Source organism: Canis lupus, chromosome 9 (genome assembly GCF_011100685.1).
Source record: "Canis lupus familiaris isolate Mischka breed German Shepherd chromosome 9, alternate assembly UU_Cfam_GSD_1.0, whole genome shotgun sequence".
NCBI lineage: Eukaryota > Metazoa > Chordata > Mammalia > Carnivora > Canidae > Canis > Canis lupus.
In genome coordinates, this window is record NC_049230.1 from 48817329 (window position 1) to 48836034 (window position 18706).

The window sequence follows — 18706 nt, forward strand, 5'->3', positions numbered from 1 at the left end:
GGAGCCCGATGTGGGACTCGATACCGGGTCTCCAGGATCGCGCCCTGGGCCAAAGGCAGGCGCTAAACCGCTGCGCCACCCAGGGATCCCTCTTTCTTTTCTTTTTCTTTCTTTCTTTCTTTCTTTCTTTCTTTCTTTCTTTCTTTCTTTCTTTCTTTCTTTCTTTCTTTCTTTCTTCTTTCTCTCTCTCTCTCTCTTTCTCTTTCTTTCTTTCTTTCTTTTTTCTTTCTTTTCTTTCTTCTTTCTTCTTTCTTTCTTTTTTTGTAAAGATTTTATTTATTCATGAGAGACCCACACAGAGGCAGAGACACAGGCAGAGGGAGAAGCAGGCTCCTGTGGGGAGCCCGATGTGGGGACCCGATCCCAGGACCCTGCGGCCCTGAGCCAAAGGCAGATGCTTAACCACTGAGCCCCCAGGTGCCCCACTGACTCCATTTTCAAACTAGGAAGCGGAGATCCCAGGAGCTACCACGGGAGCTTCCCGGTCAACAGGGCTGTGTCATGGTCCTGCTGGGGGTGTGAACCCAGAGCAATCTGACCTAAAGCCTGAGCTTGCCCAGAGGCCTGAGGAAGTGCCCTTGAGCCCAGGTTTGCAGGTCAGGCTATCCTGGAGGGGGCCATGGGGTCAAGCAGTGGGGCAGGGGGCTCTGAGGGGCAAGGGCTTAGTGGGCTTCCTGGGAGAGGAAGCCCTAGGGAGGCTGGAGTGGGGTGCCCACTGGGGAGCGTGTCTGCACCAGATCATGCTGGACTTTCTGGAGGCTGGGTGAGGAGTCGGAAGTCATTGCAGGTTTGGAGGCCCAGGGGACACAATTTGAACAGTCTTACCAGAGCCACTCCTCCTAGATGTGGAGGGAGCTTGGTGGGCATGTTATTGCCCCCACTCAACCATGGATCACCAAGCCCCAGCCAGGGATGAGGTGGCTGCCTCAGTTTCCTCCTGTGCAGAGTGGTGTCCATGTGGTCTTCTGCCTCTGTCCAGCCCTGAACATGCTGCTTGGAAGATCCAGAGATGGTTTCTGGTCAGAGTAGCAGCTCCAGTGAGGCCAGTACTCAGAGAGGCCTGAGTGAGGCTACCGGAGGGACTCCCCACCTGCCAGTTCACCAGGATGCTCTTGTACCTTTTGCCGATCTTCATAGTAGGGCTGACACAGTTCAGGGATCATCGCCTACCTGCTGTATGCAGAGCTGCAGCGAGGAGCCATGGATGCAGATTCCAAGACACAGAGCTCCTGTGAGCCTGAAGCTGCCAGGAGTGTGGGGAAAGCTGAGGAGGACGAGGTGCTGCGTGAAGCTTAGCTGGTGCCTGCGATTTCCAGAGGTAACTGGGAGGTCAACTCTGGAAATCAAGGAAAGGAAAGGTCAGTGGAAACTCTGGATTGTGCAGGTCACCCCCTGCCAGCATCTAGCTCAGAGGCTTCTAGAGACTGTGTCTTCTTGGCCCCTTGTGGGTGTGGATTGGGGACCCAGGTCCCAGGAAGGGCTGTCTGTCCTGGAGAAAGGATGGGACAGCCATCTTCTTTTCCTGGCCATTGAGGGACCCTGGGGCAAGCCCATATTGATCTACTCCTCTGCATCAGGCTGGGGAAGATGGTTGAGGCAGGCAATGTCCCTGCTGCCTAGGTGGGGGCTGCATCTGAGCTGACCACAGGACTTGGAGTGAGGGCTCGTTCAGGTCTTGGGTGCTGTGTTGGGGGTCTGGTGGCAGAACTGAAGGGCTGATTTTGCATGGATCAGACACCATGGGTGAATGGGTGCTTTTGGGTTTCCATTTTCCATGGCTCACTGAGGTGAAGCAGATAATTCAAGAAGCACACAAACTACCAAAACTGACTCCAGAAGAAATGGAAAACCTGAGTAGACCTATAAGAACTACATAGACTGAAGCAGTCTTGAGAACTTCCCAACAAAGTAAATCCCAGGACTTGATGCTTTCCATGGTGATGTGTCCCATATATTTGAAGAAGACATAATACCCATGTTTCTGAAATTCTGCAAAGAATACAAGAGGAGGGAATATTCCAGGTCACCCTAGAATGCCAGCATCATCCTGATTCCAAAGACTGACAAGGACCTTAAGAGTAAGGACAACGGCAGCCCAAAATCTATTATGAAGAGAGATGCAAAAATCCCCAACAGGATTCTAGCAAACAGAATCAAGCAGCACATTGACAGGACTCTACATCATGACCAAGTGTGATTTAGGCCTGGAATGCAAAGGCTGTTCCACATAGCTAATTAGTGTCCTAGGCTACATTAGTAAGAAACAGGATAAATTAATGTAGGATAAGCTTTGACACCTTCATGACAGGTCATGACACCTTCATGACACCTTCATGAAAGGTGCTGTCAAGAAAGTCGAAATAGAAGATACAAATACAATAAAGAATGAACACGTGGGGGGCACAGGAGATTGAGCATCTGATTCTCAGTGTGGGCTCAGGTTATGATCTCATGGGTGTTGATAACGAGGCCCCATTGGGCTCTGCCCTCAGAGGGGAGTCTGCTTGGAGATTCTCTCCATCTGTACCTCCCCCTACACAAGTGGGCACTGTCTCAAATAAATAAATAAATAAATAAATAATCTTTTAAAAAGTAGGATAAAGATTAGTGATGAAAAAACTCATATGTATATCATTCTCAGTGTGAAAGACTGAAAGTTTTCTCCTTAAGCTCTGGAATAAGTCAAGCATGTCCACTTCTACCACTTCATTTCAATATTGTCATGGAATTTATTCAGAGTAATTATACAAGATGAATTACTAAAAGCTCCCAAATGGAAATGAAGAAGGAAAAGTGTGTTTATATATATATGACATGATTTTATATGCAAAAATACTAAGAGTTTAAAAATCTCTATAGGAGATTAAACATGATCCACAAGATATGAGCAGAGAAGACCAACACTTGTGGGTCAATAGAATACCAGTGAGAATCAGGGAATAGGTACATGTATGGTCGGGTGTTTCCCAACATGAATACCAAGATCCTTCATTGAGACAAAAACAGGGTCCCAAACAAATGGTGTTGGGAAACCAGATATCTACATACAAAAGAGTAAAGTCAGAGCACTGTCTTACACCATATAAAACAATTCACTCCAAAAGGATCAAAGAACTAACTTTAAGAGTGAAAACTGGGCAGCCCGGGTGGCTCAGTGGTTTAGTGCCGCCTTTGGCCCAGGGGGTGATCCTGGAGACCCAGGATAGAGTCCCATGTCGGCCTCCCTGCATGGAGCCTGCTTCTCCCTCTGCCTGTGTTCTGCCTCTCTCTCTCTCTCTCTCTCTCTCTCTCTCTCTGTCTCTCATTAATAATAATAATAATAATAATAATAATAATAATAATAATAAAAAGAGTGAAAACTCTTAACACTCCAGAAGTCAACTAAGATCATTTAGGGGCAAATCTTGGATTTGGCAATGGTGTCCCTAATAAATCAAAGGAGAATGTAAAGAAACCCAAAGAGTGGTAGGAACTATTTGCAAGTCCTCAATCTGATAAGGGTCTTGCATCTAGAATATAGAAAGATCTCCTACAAATTAAGAACACAAACAACCTCCTTGAAAATACTAGACATTTCTCCCAAATAGGTAGTTAGACAGTCCAGTAAGCACATGGGAAGATGATCATCACTAGGTAGTGGGGAAATGCAGCCAACACCACAATGACATACCTTTTGATGCCGAGGGGATTATACTGAATAAGCAGAAATAACAAGTGTTGGAGAGGATTTGGGGATATAGGAGCCCTCACACATTGCTGGGGGAGATGGGAAATGGTTAAGGTGTGGCATATCCTTCAGACATTAACTGTAATGTCATCATTGGACCCCATTCCACTCATTATCTAACCAAGAGAATTGAATACAGGCACCCTAACAAAAGCCTGCACAGAGGCAGTCATAGCAGCACTCATCACAATCCCTGAATAATGCAAACGGCGCCCACATCCATCCTCAGGTGAACGGATAAACACAACGTGGCACATTCACACAATGGAATTCGTTCAGCCATGACGGGAATGAAGTGCTCATACCCGGTATCATGTGGGTGAACTTGGAAAACATGATACCCAGTGGCAGAGACTAGAGGCAAAATACCACATACTGTATGACCCTCCGCATAGGAAAATTCATAGAGGGTAGGTGCCAGATTAGTGGTCGCCAGGGAGCAGGGGCAGTGGGCAATGGCCAGTGCCTGACTGCTTAGTGGGTGGAAGGTATCTCTCTGGGGCGATGACATGTTCTGTAACTGGATAGTGGCGATGCTGCACAGCATGGGAAATGTAGGTAATATCAGTGAATTGAATATTTTGAAATGTTTAAAAAGAAAGTTTCTTTTATATTAATTTTGAAATATAACACACATGTAATCACGGAAAGAAAAAAAAAAGCCAAAAGAAAAGAAAAAGTGCCTTCCCCAGAGCAGACAGGAAGGCTCTGGTATCTGAATTGGCCCTGGTTGTATCTCCTCCACTGGTCCCGGAGGTGAGGCTGGAGCTCGCTCCAGCTCTGGAGCTGGTGCCAGACTTGGTCTTGCAGTTCAGAGCCCAGTTGCTCTAGGTCTGCAGTGGGTGCCAGATCTGCCTGTGTGTCAGGAGGTGATGCTGCACCTGGATTTGGAGCTGGGTCTAGCTCTGGGTCTTGCACCTGCTCTAGCTCTGGCGATGGTGAAGGAGCTGGTGGTAGCTCTAGAGCTGCAGCAGCACTGATGCTAGAATTGGTGACGGAGCATCTGTAGGTCTGGAGATGCTGATGGTGGAGGCTCTTGACCTACTGCTGACTTGTGTGTAGGATCTAGAGCATCATGTGCAGCTGGTGTTGGCTCTGGAACTTGCCAGGCTCCAGCTGGGATCTGGTGCCACAGGTAGTTCTGGACCTGACTCTGACCTGAGCTGGCTCTAGCTCTAGATCTCAAGCTAGAGAAGTATCTCTGGAGCTTTCACAGGAGTCGGTGATAAAAATGCCTCTCTTTCTAGCAATCGTGTTTGATGTGGTACGAGGTTTTCCTGTCCAGTTTGTGTGAGAGCAGCTGCTGGAGCTTTATCTCCTTCAGAGCTTGTCCCAGGACACCTGTCTGCTGGAGCTGGTGGGACAACTGCTGGAACATGGGCAAGGGCTGTAAGCTTGGGGCTCAAGCTAGAGCCATGGTGCAGCTGACTCCTCCTGCCAACCCGGCTCTGTCTGTAAGTCTGCAATCTGTTTCAGAGCCAGTTCTAGCTCTAGGTGAGTCCTGCCGCACTCTCCTCCTGTGCAGAGCAGGGTGCTAAGGCCTCCCTCTGCCTGGGGATGGGCATGCTGCCAGGAGGTCCTATTAGGTCCTTCACAGGAAGCCTTTCAGAAGAGTCCTGTACTGAGAGGGGAAGGCCCCACGGGGACTCCTCACCCATGGGGTACAGGTTACCATTGTTTCCAACTGGAGTCACATGAACAATGCAATGTTGCCTCTGTGCTGGATGGAGAGCTGCAAAGAGGAGCTGTGGTTGCAGACTCCTGGGACAGAGTGTTTGCAGGGTGCATGTGGCCACCAGGGACATGGTGGTGGCTCAAGAGGAGGAGGAGCTGTGTTGGCGCGGTTGTGCCAAAAATCATCAGAGATGATGAGGAGGCAGACACTGGGGTGGGGGATAGGTATGATCAGTAGATTCTCTGGATCCTGCAGGGCACTCCAGGCTGGGGTCCAGCTCCAGGGGTTCTAGAAGCTCCATTTAGGAGCTGGGATTTCCTGGCCCCTTCTGTGCAGGTGAGGGGGGATCCCTGGTACTCGGAAGGGCTGTCAGGGAGAAGGAATGGGACAGTCAGCCACTTTTCCTGGCCATCTGGGACCTCTGGGTCACAGCTCATGCCGATCTCCTCCACGTTGGAGTTAGGGGAGGTCATGGAGTGGCAGTGTCCCCAGTGCTGAGGTCTGGGTCCCACCTGAGCTACTCCAGGCCTTGTGAGTGGGAGCTGGCCTTGTCCCTGGCCCAGGCCCTGGATGCTGTGTGAGGGCCTGGAGGATGCAGGGAAGGTTGAATTCTGCAGTGGTCAGGCCAGCTGGGGCTGTGGGTGCTCTGGGGTTCCCAAAGGCACAGACCGGGGACCCATAAGCAGGAAGGTTGAGGGAAGAGTGGAGTGGGCAGTCAGTGAGCTGGCAGGGCTCTGTGCCCACGGGCAGTGCTCTCGGGGAAGGACAGCAACTCCTTAGATCCCCGACCAGCAGTCACCCGAGGCTGTGTGGACCACAGAAGGCCAGGTCAGCCAGTTGGGAGTGAGGCATCATGCCCAGCAGCTGGACGGGCCCAGCCTGATGCTATTCCTGGGGGTGATCTGACCCGGCAGGTGAGGTAAACGTGCCTGGCTGGTCTATGTCACTCCTGTCTGTAGGGGTTTAGCTACCCAGCCAGCCAGCCAGACCGTGGGGAGGGTGGCCCTGGAACTGGCCAGCTCTGGGGACCAATTACAAATTTCTGTATGCACTCTCAGGTCCCTTCTGCTTCAGGTGGGGAGGGGAGAGTTGGCTCCAGGGTTTGTCCACCCCTTCGGTGAAGATTGGCTTCTCAAGACATAGTGACTCTGGTCGTAGAGTTCATGGCATAGAGCACATTGACATTGTCTGGATCTTCAGTTCCGAGGGAGGTGAGGCAGAGTGGTGCTGAGGAGGGGGCTGCGGGCCTGGTGAGGGAAGTGCACGGAACTGGGAGCAGAGTAGTCTTTGTCAGGGGGTAAGGAAGGAGATTGGGGATGACTGCTTCGTGGGTACAGGGTCCCGTTGGGGTGATGGAGACGACAGGGACCAGCTGGCGGTGACAGGGGAGCAGAGTACAGGACGGAGTTAATGCCTCCATGGTACAGCTTGATGGGATGAAAGGTTAATTTCTATTGAATCTAAATGTTTGTGATTAAATAGAGAAATCATGAAACATGTAGAAGAAAAACCATTGCTCCCTCTCCAGAGAGGTGATGCATGGCATTGGGCGAGGATGGGTCTAGCATTGGAGCTGGAGCTGCGGCTGATGCTGGGGATGCCCCTGGCTCTGGCCGTGGACCCGGCTCAGGACCTGTGCCTGAGCTGGAGCTGGAGCTGGGACTAGGGCTGGGGCTGGGGCTGGGGCTGGAGCTGGGGCTGGGGCTGGGGGTGGAGCTGGAGCTGGAGCTGGAGCTGGGGCTAGGGCTGGGGCTGGGGCTGGGGCTGGGGGTGGAGCTGGAGCTGGGGCTGGGGCTGGGGCTGGGGCTGGGACTGGGGCTGGGGCTGGGGGTGGAGCTGGAGCTGGGGCTGGGGCTGAGGCTGGGGCTGGGGCTAGAGCTAGAGCTGGGGCTGGGGCTGGGGCTGGGGCTGGGGGTGGGGCTGGAGCTGGGGCTGGGGCTGGAGCTGGAGCTGGGAGTGGGGCTGGAGCTGGGGCTGGGGCTGGGGCTGGGGCTGGTTTTGTTACAGGTAGTCGTGCACAAGCTGCTTCTAGAAATGACTAGTCCTCAGCTAACTCTTACTCTGACATTGATGCCAGATTTGGTGCAGGAACCAGTGGAGAGATGGCTGTTGCTCTGGAGCTGGCCCAAGTGTCCACTGGAGGCCCTGTATCCGTAGCCTGCCCACCTCTAGCTCTACGGCAGGTGCCAGGGTGGACATGAGTCCTTAGTTGGTGCCAAGAGCAGGTGCTCACAGCGGCTCTGGCTTTGTAGGTGGAGGTGCACTCGCTCTGCTGCTGGTACAAGAACCTGCTGTAGCTCACCGGGTGGCAAGCGCTCCCGTGCCTGCGCCAGGTCTCCCTGTGGGGCTGAGGCAGACGCTGGCTGTAGGTGCAGCTGGCCTCCTAACCCTGGTGCACACTTGGCTCAGGCTCTGGAGCTCCTGAGGAAGGCGCTAGGGCAGGAGATGGAAGCGCCTCTAGCTCTGGAGCGGGCTCTGGTTCCGTAGCTGCTTCTGCAGCTGCATCGGGCTCTGGGGGGTTCACCAGCGCTGGTACAGTGGCCTGGTCTCCATCTGTAGGTGGTGCTGAGGCAGCAAGAGGAGAGAACATCACCAACTTAATTGCATGTCCATGTGGCTTCTCAAAGAAAAGCCCACAGCCTCCAGAGCAGGGCTAGAGCTGGTGCTAGAATTACTTCTCGTTCTCAGGCTGCCCCTAACTCTGGCACTGGGGCAGCATGGGAGGGAGAAGTGGGGGTGGAGGCGGCCTTCCCTCTGAAGCTCTGGTCAGAGGTTTTTGTAACCGTGTAGCTGGTCCATGTGCTTGAGCCAGAGGGGCTCTCGCGTGTGGATGGCACTGGCTCAGGCTCTAGAGCTGGCTCCACAGATAGTACGAGTCTAGCTCTGGTGCAAATTCTGGGTGTCAGATGGTTCTAGATCGTAGCTCCCGCCAGAGCTGGCTCCGCTCCACAGCTCATGCAACGTCTGGTGCTGGAGATGCTCTAGCTCTCTCTCCCCTGCTTGCTGACTGTGGGTGAGATGCTGACCCGTAGGTCAGGCTGTAGCCCCGAGGGCAGGTAGGGGTCTGGGGTGCACCTCATCTCCCAGGGACAGACATGGGTGCTGGTGCGGGCACAGGTGTGGATGGATGAACAGGAGAATATGCCCAGATCTCCCACCTGGGGACACCCTCCCCACCCCCCTGCATCCCTGGGCTGCTGGGGGGTCACATGAGTATAACATGTCAGGTGCTATTACCTTCCAGGCACTGTTCTGAGGCTGTGGGCAGAGCAGTGAGGAAGCACTGTCCCCACCCCCGTGGGCCTGCCCCGACCAGAGGTCAGAGGGGCATAGGGTGCCTGGCAAGTGTCTCCGCTCAGGTGGGAGCAGCTGCTGGGGTGGTGGGACACACAGATGTCCCTAACGGGAGCTCAGGACTGAACCAGGCAGGGTCTGTGGTGTAGGGGATGCGGGATCCTTGGTCTGAACACCCCTGTTAGGTATTGTCCCCATGTAGCCTTGCCTGTCGCTCTCCCTAGTTTTGCCTCCATAAAACAGGCTGGGAAGGAGGCTGTTTCTGGGTTCAAGAGTTATATCCAAGTGCAGACCCAGGTCTAGATCAACTCTGGAGGTGGATTCAGCTCTGGCACCTGCCCGGCAGCTGGAGCCTGGTCCTACATGATGCTTGCGCCAGCCCAGAGATTGAGGTAGCTCCAGTCTCAGCTCTCTTGCCAGTTTTCCGGTCAGAGCCACCTTTTGAGCTGGATCCTGCTCCGGCCCCCACCGTGGAACTCCCTGGGGCGGAGGGGGGAGGGCTTCTGTGTGAGGAGGAAGTCAGGTGAGGGGACCCCAGGCCATAGTGACTTTACTTCCCTGACCATACAGTCCCCTGAGATTTGGAATCTGAGTAACCAGGCACCCGCATTCGGACACAGCCCCCTACCCGCTCAGTTGGTTGGAGATCCTCAAACCAACAGCATGCTTTCCTGCTGCTTCTCTACGTCTGGAGGCCACAGGCTGAGGACAGCGCGCCCTGCCAGCAGTGCCTTTCATGGGAGGGGTCCCGTCAGGGCTCCATTTGGCAGGAAGGGTGGAAAGGTAACACTGGGACCCCAGGGCCATCCCGCCCAGCCCTATACCGCTCTGTTCCCATCTATGCAGCCCCGGTCCCCTCCCAGAGGATGCATGTGGGAGTGGGGAAGGGGTCATGTGGGGTGGGCCCTCCCTGAGGAGGTGCAGGCTGATGAGGGGTCAGAACCTGGTGGGCAGGTGCTGTTCACTCCCCAGGTCCAGGCTGGCTGGTGGGATGGGGTGTGGGGGCGGTGTCTTTCTGCCCAGGGCTGACCCCGGCCCTGCAGGGATGGGTCGCTGCGTCCTGGGTGCAGGGCTGTGCACACCCAGGTCTGTGTGTGGCCTGGGAGCAGCAGGGGGAGTGGGCAGGAGCACAGGGAGGAGGGCCGGGCGGGGCTGTGAGGCCTCTGGGTGGCTGCTGGTCCCTGTCCTTGCAGAGCACCGTAAAGGCCAGAGGTGAGAGGCCAGGGGACACCCTCCCCATGTCTCTGGAGAGGGGCAGCCGTGCCCCGCAGCCCAGCAGGGCCACCACAGACTCCGGGCTGGAGGGACTGCACCAGGGTCTCTAGGACCAGGGACGACCGAGGAGCCATGGCCCACAGAGAACGAGTATGAGAAGCTGGGCGGGGTGTCTGGGCAGGTGTGGGTGCTGGGCCCCACAGGGAGGAACCCCAGAGGCTGAGGTGGGGCCAGGAGCCAAGACTGGGCTCAGACACCCAGCTGGGGGACAGTCGTCAGGGAGATGCCCTGGGGGGGGTGTTCCTTCCTGGCTGCGGCCCCTCTGGGAGGCCCTCAGCTGCGTCTGTCCCTACAGGGGCTCATGGAGAGGCAGGCATGGTGGGAGGGCCTCTCTCCTCTCACAAGGGGAACCCTCAGAGCCCTCTCCCACGGCCCCAGTTACAGATGTAGAGCAGCCAGGAGCAGGGGTGGGAGCCCGCACCCCTACAGAGCCCAAGGATGGTCCCCCTGCAGCCGGAGGGCCCCTTGCAGAGGCTGTTCCTGCATCCGCAGCTCTGGGGGGAGAGGGAGTGTCCACAGAGACTCCTGCAGGGGCCCTGGAGCAGAAGGTGACCTGACAGGGGTGCTTGGAGAGCAGCCACACGAGGAAGAGGAGCTGTATCCCAAGCAGGGAGAGTTGGCATCTTCTCCTGCCCCAGGCCCTTCTCCAGCTCCTGACTGACCCTGCTCCAGCTCCTGACCCTGACCCTGCTCCTGACCCTGCTCCAGCTCCTGACCCTGCTCTAGCTCCTGACCCTGACCCTGCTCCTGACTGTGTTCCAGCTCCTGACTCTGCTCCAGCTCCTGACCCCGCTGCTGCCCTTGCCTCAGCCACTACCAGTGTTCCTGCCCCCACACCACCTCCTGCTCTGTCCCCTGCTCCTGCCCCAGCGGCTGCCAGTGATCCTGCCCCTGCTCCGGAAACTGCTCCTGACCCAGCTGCTGCTCCTGTTCCTGCTCCAACACCCGCTACTGTTTCTTGTCCTGAATCTACTCCTGCTCCTAACACTGACCCTGTCCCTTCACCTGCTCCTGATCCTTCCCCTGATTGTGACCATGATCCTGCTCTTGCCTCTGCTCCTGACCCTACACTTACCCCTGCCCCTGATGATGACCTTGCTTCTGCCGCTGTGCCTGCCCCTGCTCTAAACACTGAATTTGGTCCTGATCCTGTCCCTGCTCCTGATCTTGAAAATGACCTTAGTCCTGCACCTGCTCCTGCTGCTGCCCCTGCTGGTGCTCCTGCTCCTGACACTGACTTTCCTTTTGACTCTGCTCCTGACACTGAACTTGCTCCTGCTTGTACTCCTGACCCTAACCTGGGTCATGTCCCTGCTCCTGTCCCTGTTCCTGACACTGCCCCTGCTAATACTCCCTGCTCTTGCCCCTGCTCCCGACAATGACCTTGCTCCTTCCCCATCTCCTGACAATGACTCTGCCCCTGCCCCTGTTTGTGACACTGACTGTTCTTCTGCCCCTGCTCCTGATAATGAACCTGCTTCTACCCCTGCTCTTGACCTTGCTCCCCACACTGACCCTGCCCCTACTCCTGCTCCTACCTGTGCCCCTGGTACTGACACTGACCCTGTTCCTGCTCCTGACAATGACCTTGCTCCTGGTCCTGCTCCTGACACTGACCCTGGACCTGTTATTGCTCCTGCTCCAGGGCTGGCCCTTGTCCCAACTCCTGGCCTTGCGCCTCCTCCTGACAATGACTTTGCTTCTGCCCCTGGTCCTGACATGTATCCTGCCCCTGCCCCTGGTCTTGACAGGGACCCTACTCCTGCCCCTGCCCCTCCTACTGTTCCTGCAGGGCTCCCAGAGACACACCTGGAGCCCACAGGCCTTCGAGGAGACCTCCTTGTACAATCACCCTTCGGTCCATCACTTGACCTCGACCCACCGCCCACATGTCATCCCCTCCCCCTGTGGTCTTTCTTTCTGGTATCTGTTCACTGTCTTTCTATCTTTACACATTCTGTGTGGCATATACTATTTCTTTTAAATAAAATTACTTCTTTTCAATTGAACAAATCATAAGTATGAAGTGTGTTCCCGCAACTGTGCCACCACATCACAGAACTTTGCTGTAGAACATCTCAGTCCCCAAAGGACACCCTGACCCAGAAGCCTTCCCAACCCATTTCTCCCCCAGCCCAGGCTCTGGAAATCCCTAAGTTGCTCTCTCTCTCTCTGTCCCATTATGTGTTCTGGATGTTTCCTGTGAGTGGAATCCCACAGTAGGTGCCTTTGTGTCTGCTCACATATTTCAAAGGGATCCATTTGTGTGTGTTTATTTAACACAGAATTTCCTTTATTCAGTATTGAAATCCATGATGGATGAAAGAGGAGGTGTCATAACAGAGGCCCCTTAAGTAAATATGGGCACACTCTAGTGGTCGAGACCCCATCTTTCTGGGACCCCACAGCCAGACCCCAGGCAGGAAACGGTGGGTTCTCCCTGTGGCCAACACAGACACAAGGGAAATGCAGAAAGCTGGAAGACACTCCACAGAGGGCAGAAGCATTGTCACAACCCAAGGCCAGAGAAAGTTTTCACAAACCTCTGTGCAAACACTGCTCCACCTCCATGGGGTCCACAGGGACAGAGACCAACACACGCACGAGCAAGGGGAGGGGAGGACACGGGGAATATGTGTCAGAGATGGGAGCTCCCAGGGAGGGACTCTGGCAAAGGAAACCCTATGGGCTGGGATCCCTGGGTGGCGCAGCGGTTTGGCGCCTGCCTTTGGCCCAGGGCGCGATCCTGGAGACCCGGGATCGAATCCCACGTCGGGCTCCCTAGTGCATGGAGCCTGCTTCTCCCTCTGCCTATGTCTCTGCTTCTCTCTCTCTCTGTGACTATCATAAATAAATAAAAATTAAAAAAAAAAAAAAAAAAAGGAAACCCTATGGGGCCAGCGCTGGTCACCTGCCCCATTTGCCCAAGAGGCTCTGCAGCCACAGCACTTATTAGACCACTGATGTGCACCAGACTCTACGGGTGAGAAAAACAATGCTATGTTTTGTGGCCACAGGAAGAGTGCAGCTGCACAGGGGCGTGGAGCAAAGGGCCTGTGAAGATGGGTGGACGATGCCCCCTCCAGGTGAGCAGGTGTGAGCTGCCTTCTGGTGCTTGGAGGAAGTGAGATGTTATTTCCATTTCTTTCAGTCTGGGGGCCTGGTCATCCTGTGCTGGGTTTTCTCAGTGGGCGAGAGCAAACCCAGGGATTCCCATAAGCTTGGGCCACATCCTCAGCTTCCTGAGCTGGAGTTCTAACCAGGGACCCTCCCTGAAACTGGGAGGCTGAGGATGCTGAGCCCTGAGGTGTGGCAGGGCCTGGGGACACTCGCCCTGACCCACAGGACCTGTTCCAGAAGGTAGTGCCCTACAGCTGCCTGGGCTAAATGTGGTCCCAGCAGGTCAAGAAGAGCAATGAGCACCTGCCTCCCACTGTCCATGCCATCATTACCTAGTCCAACCATGTGGCCAGCTGCTTTGAAGACCAGAGTGTGACATTCCTCTTTTTTTTTTTCCCCCAGCATTATGTCTGCAAAGGTCTAGCTGTTTCCTCTGGGATTTTGCTTCCTCCAAGTTGTTGGGTAAATGGGGGTGGGTGTCCTTCCTTCCTCAAACCAGCCTGGCCTGTCCCAGGGAAGCCAGACTACTATTGCTCCTCCAGTGTGCAGCGCACCTGCAAGGGGAGAGCAGCCCACCTGCCCAGTACTGCCCAGTACTGCAGGGAAAGGTCACAGGCAGCAGAGCCTTCAGCCCCAACAGCTAGACTGCAGAGGGAGGCAGGTGTGGGTGTACCTCGGGACGCCCCACTTTGCCCCTAGGGCAGAAGATGCTCATCACTGAGAATGCTGTGGAGCTCTTCATGGAAGCCCCCCCGCAGCGGGAGCTTACGAGATAAGGCGGATGCATGACGTCACCCCCACCTGCCCAGGTGAGCAGGTAACCGGTTAGCTGGTGGGAAGCAGCAGGGGGCTAATGAATCCAGGCGGGTCCTCCCAGACCCTGCCCCAGGGGCTGGCCGGTGAAGGTGATCCTCCCGTCAGCGGGAGACCTGTCCTGGGTGGGTGAGGGTCAAGACCCTGCAGGGGTCTTCCCGAGGGGCTTCGGGCGGTGCACCGGGAGATCCCATAGCCAGACGCCCTGCTGCCAGGAGTAAGGAGGTGGCGCCCGCTTCAGGGACGCTCGTGGGGTGCAGGGCGGGAACCTGGGGAGGCAGGGTCGAGCGCTGGCGTGCCTGGCGCTGTTCGGTGTGCCTTGCGTAGACTGGCTCGGGCGGTTCGGCGGCTCACGGATGTAGGGTCACTGCGATTTCCATTTTGCCGCGTCCCGCCCTAGGGGAGGAGGAGCCCAGCCTGCGGGGCCGGGCTGCCCCGGCGTGGGAGGGGTCCTCGCTCCCGCCCCCGACGCCGCCTGCAGGGCCTGCGGGGCCTGCCGCGTCAACGCCGGGAGGGCCCGCTAGAGGGCGCCGCAGCGGGGGGCTCGGGGCGGTGTTGTCTGACCCTCGCGGGCCGCCGTACGCGCTATAAAAGGCGCGACGCGTGGGTGTGCGCCCTTTCTCGCGGCGGCGGGGCGGCGGTGCCTGCTGGAGGGTGCGCGGGCCCGGCTCCCCTCAGGCAGCGGCTCGCTAGCCGAGGTTTGGCGCGCAGGGCCCGGCTTTCCGTGAGTCCGCGCTCGGGGGTGAGGAGTTGCTGTACTTTTGTTTGGAAAGGCGGCCCGGTCGTTATTTCGTGCGTTGTGGCCAAACGTAGGGCGGCGTCCGCGTGCCGCGGTGCCTGGGTCCCTCCCTGGCCGCGCCGCCTGCCGCAGAGGTGCGGGCGCTGCCGGCTGGAGTGTGTGCACCGGCCCCAGCGGCTGGCACGTCAGGCGGGACCCGCGCCCCTGACCCCGGTGTTGCGCGCGCCAAGCCGGGTTGGCGGTGGGAGTTGAACGGCCCGGTGTATTCTGGGAATACACGGCCCAGGTGGCAGGGTCTTGGGGTTGCAAACGCAGCGGAGCCGTGTGGGTGCAGAGCTCCTTTGCGCACGTGTCGGGTTTCTGAAAAGGGTCCGTTTCTTTTTTTCCTCTAGGGAGCTTTCCTGCTGGAAACCCGGCCTGGAAGAGCGTCCTGGGATCTCGGGTGAGTTGACAGGTTAGTGTCAACAACTAACTAACTGTTGTTTGCAACTTCAGCGCTTTCTGTGCCATCTCCTGCAATGGGGTAGGTAGGTGGTCCTTCGTCTCCACTGCCCCCAGAGGCGTTGCAGGTGTGGCTGCATCTGTGTCACATTTGTGTCATTGGGTGGCAGAAAGAAGAGAGGCTTATCTACGCCCAGTGTTCAGCTGGTGAACGTCTGGATGATTAATAGTCTGACACTTGACAGTGCATCTGGTGGTGCCTGTTTGCTGGCAGCCTCAGGCCACCGTGTAAAAGCCCTTGGATTGGCCTAGTTCTTGGGTAGCCCCCGATGGGGACGTGGGTCCCTCAGAGTGCAGGTGGTCTGACTTGCCGAACATCTCAGTTATACATATTTGTCACAGTGGATGAAACAAACGATGGCGCCTGATATTTTCTTTTTGGGGTTAAGTGAACACCACAACCTAACAATCCAGTAAAGTTCAAATTAATTCAGATTAAAGAAGCTCAGGTTGAGAGGGTGTGGGAGTCCCTAAGAAAAGCCATCCCAGGTGCATCAGCCACTAAGCTACTTCCGGGTGCCAGCGCTGGCTGTCCAGGTCCATGACCTCCACTTTGGGCTGTCTGCCAGGGCTCTGCAAGGTGATGGCAGAAAAGGTAAAGGACGCTATTCATAGTTAACTTCTGCCACCTGCCTGGCCAGCCGGTCAGGTTCTTCAGAATCCTGCAGAGGTGGTTTACTGGCCCCTGGTTGGGTTAACAATAACAATGACAGCCAGCTTGTATTCTACTCTGATTTGGGCCTAAGCATTTTTATTACTGTTACAGGAAGGAAGGTGATAGCTAGCCTGTGAAGGGGGCCAGAATAAATGACCAGCACCATCCAGAAGAAGGTAAGAGGAGAAATGAGGCTAGCTCCCCCCTGGGGGGAGGCCATATTCCTGGGCCTAGCCAGGTGGGAAGGTGGGAGGGACTGGCTGCCCTGCAGGTGCTGGACCTACTAGCACCACAGATACAGCTGCTTTGCTGCACCTGGGATGTCAGGGCAAAGAGGAAGTGGCTATTTCTACGCTCAGTGCTCAGAACAGTGGGCACTAAGAATGGTTTGTAGCCAAACATGCCTCAGCTGCCGTGGACGCGGTTGCTACTACGTGCGCTCGGCAGGCACACCTACCCTGGGCTTCTGCCTGGGAATGTGGAGCCTGGCACCAAACGCTTTTTCTGATTTGTCTGTAAAGAGACCCTTTATGGGAATTGAGTGCACCATGCATGTATATGAGCTTTTGGCACAGTGGGATTGACCGGGAGGAGGTTTCTTTCCTGAAAACAGTCCCTCTGTAGGTCTGTCTGCAGAGGGCTTTCTGGAAGTCCTTGGGCAAGTGTGTTGTGCATCCCTGGCTGAGAGCTGCTATGAGTGGCCTGTTGTCCCTCCCTGTGCCTCCAGACCCCTGCTTTAAGGACCCTTTGAGAGGAGAGGATGTCTCGTCAGGCTGGGGATGGGAGGGAGGCCAGAGGGCTGCACCTGGCTTTGTAAAGGTCAGGCCTGTGTGGAGCCCAGTAAGCCATGGTCCAAACCAGGATGCTGGTGAGTGGAGGGATATGACTGGGGCTGTCCTGCCTCCTTGCAGGTGGAGAGCCCAACACCGGGATGAGTACACAAGACTGGGGCTGAGAGACCCACTGATTTCAGGTGAATAAGAGTAATATGTGTTGCTTTTTTTTTTTTTTTTTAAGGCATTTTTGCAAAACGTTGAAAAGCAGTTGAGTGTGCTCAGCTGGAGTTTGCCCCCATGAGATGGCTCTGTTGGGGCCCACGCAACAGGAACCCTTAAGAGAAGGGCTTAGTAGAGACTGTTCGGACTCCAGGAAATCCAAGCAGGCTAAGGCTTAGGGAAGGGGTCCAGACAAATGGGGCGTCTGTGCCTTTGCTTCTGATGCAGTGATGATTTGCAGAGGCACCCCCCAGTGGCCAGTGTGGCCCTGGCTCTGCTCTCAGTTGCCTCAGGGACAGGGCACACCCCAGCTTGGAGGTGCCAGGCCTTCATGTGTCCTGTGTGCACCTTGTGTCGGGGGCTGAGGATGAGGAGGATCTTCCCTGCAGGGTCTTGGTTCTTAATCCAGCCATTGTGTTCAAGGGGGAAGTAAGATCTTCACAAGCAGAGCACAAGCTGGGTGGGGCTGGGGGACAGGGAGGGAGCATCTGAAGCAGAGTCCACAGCCTGTGGGGAGCCTGACACAGGGCTTGATCCATGACCCTGACAACAAGACCCGAGCTAAGACCAAGAGTTGGACGCTCCACCGACTGAGCCGCCCAGGAGCCCCAATTCCTTTTTTTTTTTTTATGATTTTATTTATTAATGAGAGGCACAGAGAGACACAGAAGCAGAGACATAGGCAAAGGGAGAAGCAGGCTCCATGCAGAGCCCAATGCGGGACCCGATCCCAGGACTCCAGGATCACGCCCTAGGCCGAAGGCAGATGCCCAACCAATGAGCCACCCAGGCGTCCCAGGAGCCACAATTCTAAACTTTTTTGTGCTATATTTGGATTATTCCTCCCCTACCCCACAAGGAAGAAAAATCTAGTTGGGGAAAAAGATGTATGTAGGATGAGTTTTAAGGTAAGCTGAAGGGTTGAATGATTTTTTCAATAAAAGTGTTTCTCTCGGCAAAACTTGAAAACTTGGTCTTGAATAAATTGTCTTAACTTGGGATCCCTGGGTGGTGCAGCGGTTTGGCGCCTGCCTTTGGCCCAGGGCGCGATCCTGGAGACCCAGGATCAAATCCCACGTCGGGCTCCTGGTGCATGGATCCTGCTTCTCCCTCTGCCTGTGTCTCTGCCTCTCTCTCTCTCTGTGTGACTATCATAAATAAATAAAAATAAAAAAATTGTCTTAACTTGGCTTTTCCTTACACTGATTAGCTGAGGCCCAAACAGGACACCATGTGTGTGCATGTCCATGCATGCACCTGTGGATGCAGGTAGGAAAGCCCCTCTGGTCCCAAGTCTATGACATTCAGGGAAGTACATGCAGAGAGTGTCTGCTCCAGGTTCCCATGTTGCCTTTCCCAGGCGTTTTTAAAGAACCACTTTGAGTTAAGCCTGCAAAAATCAGTGGCCTCTGCTCCCCCCTCCCCCCATGGCCCAGGATGGGGACACTGCTCCTCCCCCAGGTCCCCGAGCCTCCCCAGATCTGGGATGGAGAAGTAATAAGACCTGTGACTACTTTGTGGAGGTTTAGAAACCTTACCTTTCATCAAAACGATTCCAGGGTTTCCACTTTGCAGAATGGAAGCAGAGGGAGCCACCTGTTGACCCCATGGGGGTGCCTTGTGCCCCCTTCACCCAGCAGGTCACAGCCTGCACATCCTCAATGCAGGGCACCTGCCAAGGAAAAGGGCATCGGGCTCCTGCAGCTTCCCCTGGTGCAGGGGGGAGGGCAAATGCTTGACTCTTTCCTGGATAATGGGGTTTCCATCTAGTCTTTCCCTGAAGTCTGCTCACGCTGAGGCTGTGTTGTGTGCAGCTGGCCTGCAGGAGGGGGTTCTGTAAAGAGTGAGCTGGCCCCGCCTCTTGTTACCAGGACACCTGGGTCTTAATTCACCTACAGCTGCCTCCATCTGC

General features: G+C 55.4%; 1 long non-coding RNA gene and 2 other non-coding genes across 4 annotated transcripts; all 3 read left to right on the plus strand.

Moving 5' to 3' along the window:
- Positions 1 to 14515: 14515 nt before the first annotated feature.
- On the plus strand, positions 14516 to 17763 carry LOC102151135. Of its 2 annotated transcripts, none has more exons than XR_005364802.1 (4): positions 14516 to 14628; positions 15036 to 15097; positions 15911 to 15975; positions 16711 to 17763. It is a non-coding gene; the product is annotated as an uncharacterized LOC102151135 (long non-coding RNA). The 2 variants fall into 2 exon arrangements; XR_005364801.1 differs by having other exon boundaries at positions 14518 to 14646.
- On the plus strand, positions 15191 to 15323 carry LOC119873500. The gene has a single exon (XR_005365090.1). It is a non-coding gene; the product is annotated as a small nucleolar RNA SNORA17 (small nucleolar RNA).
- On the plus strand, positions 16068 to 16203 carry LOC119873493. The gene has a single exon (XR_005365084.1). It is a non-coding gene; the product is annotated as a small nucleolar RNA SNORA43 (small nucleolar RNA).
- Positions 17764 to 18706: the final 943 nt, after the last annotated feature.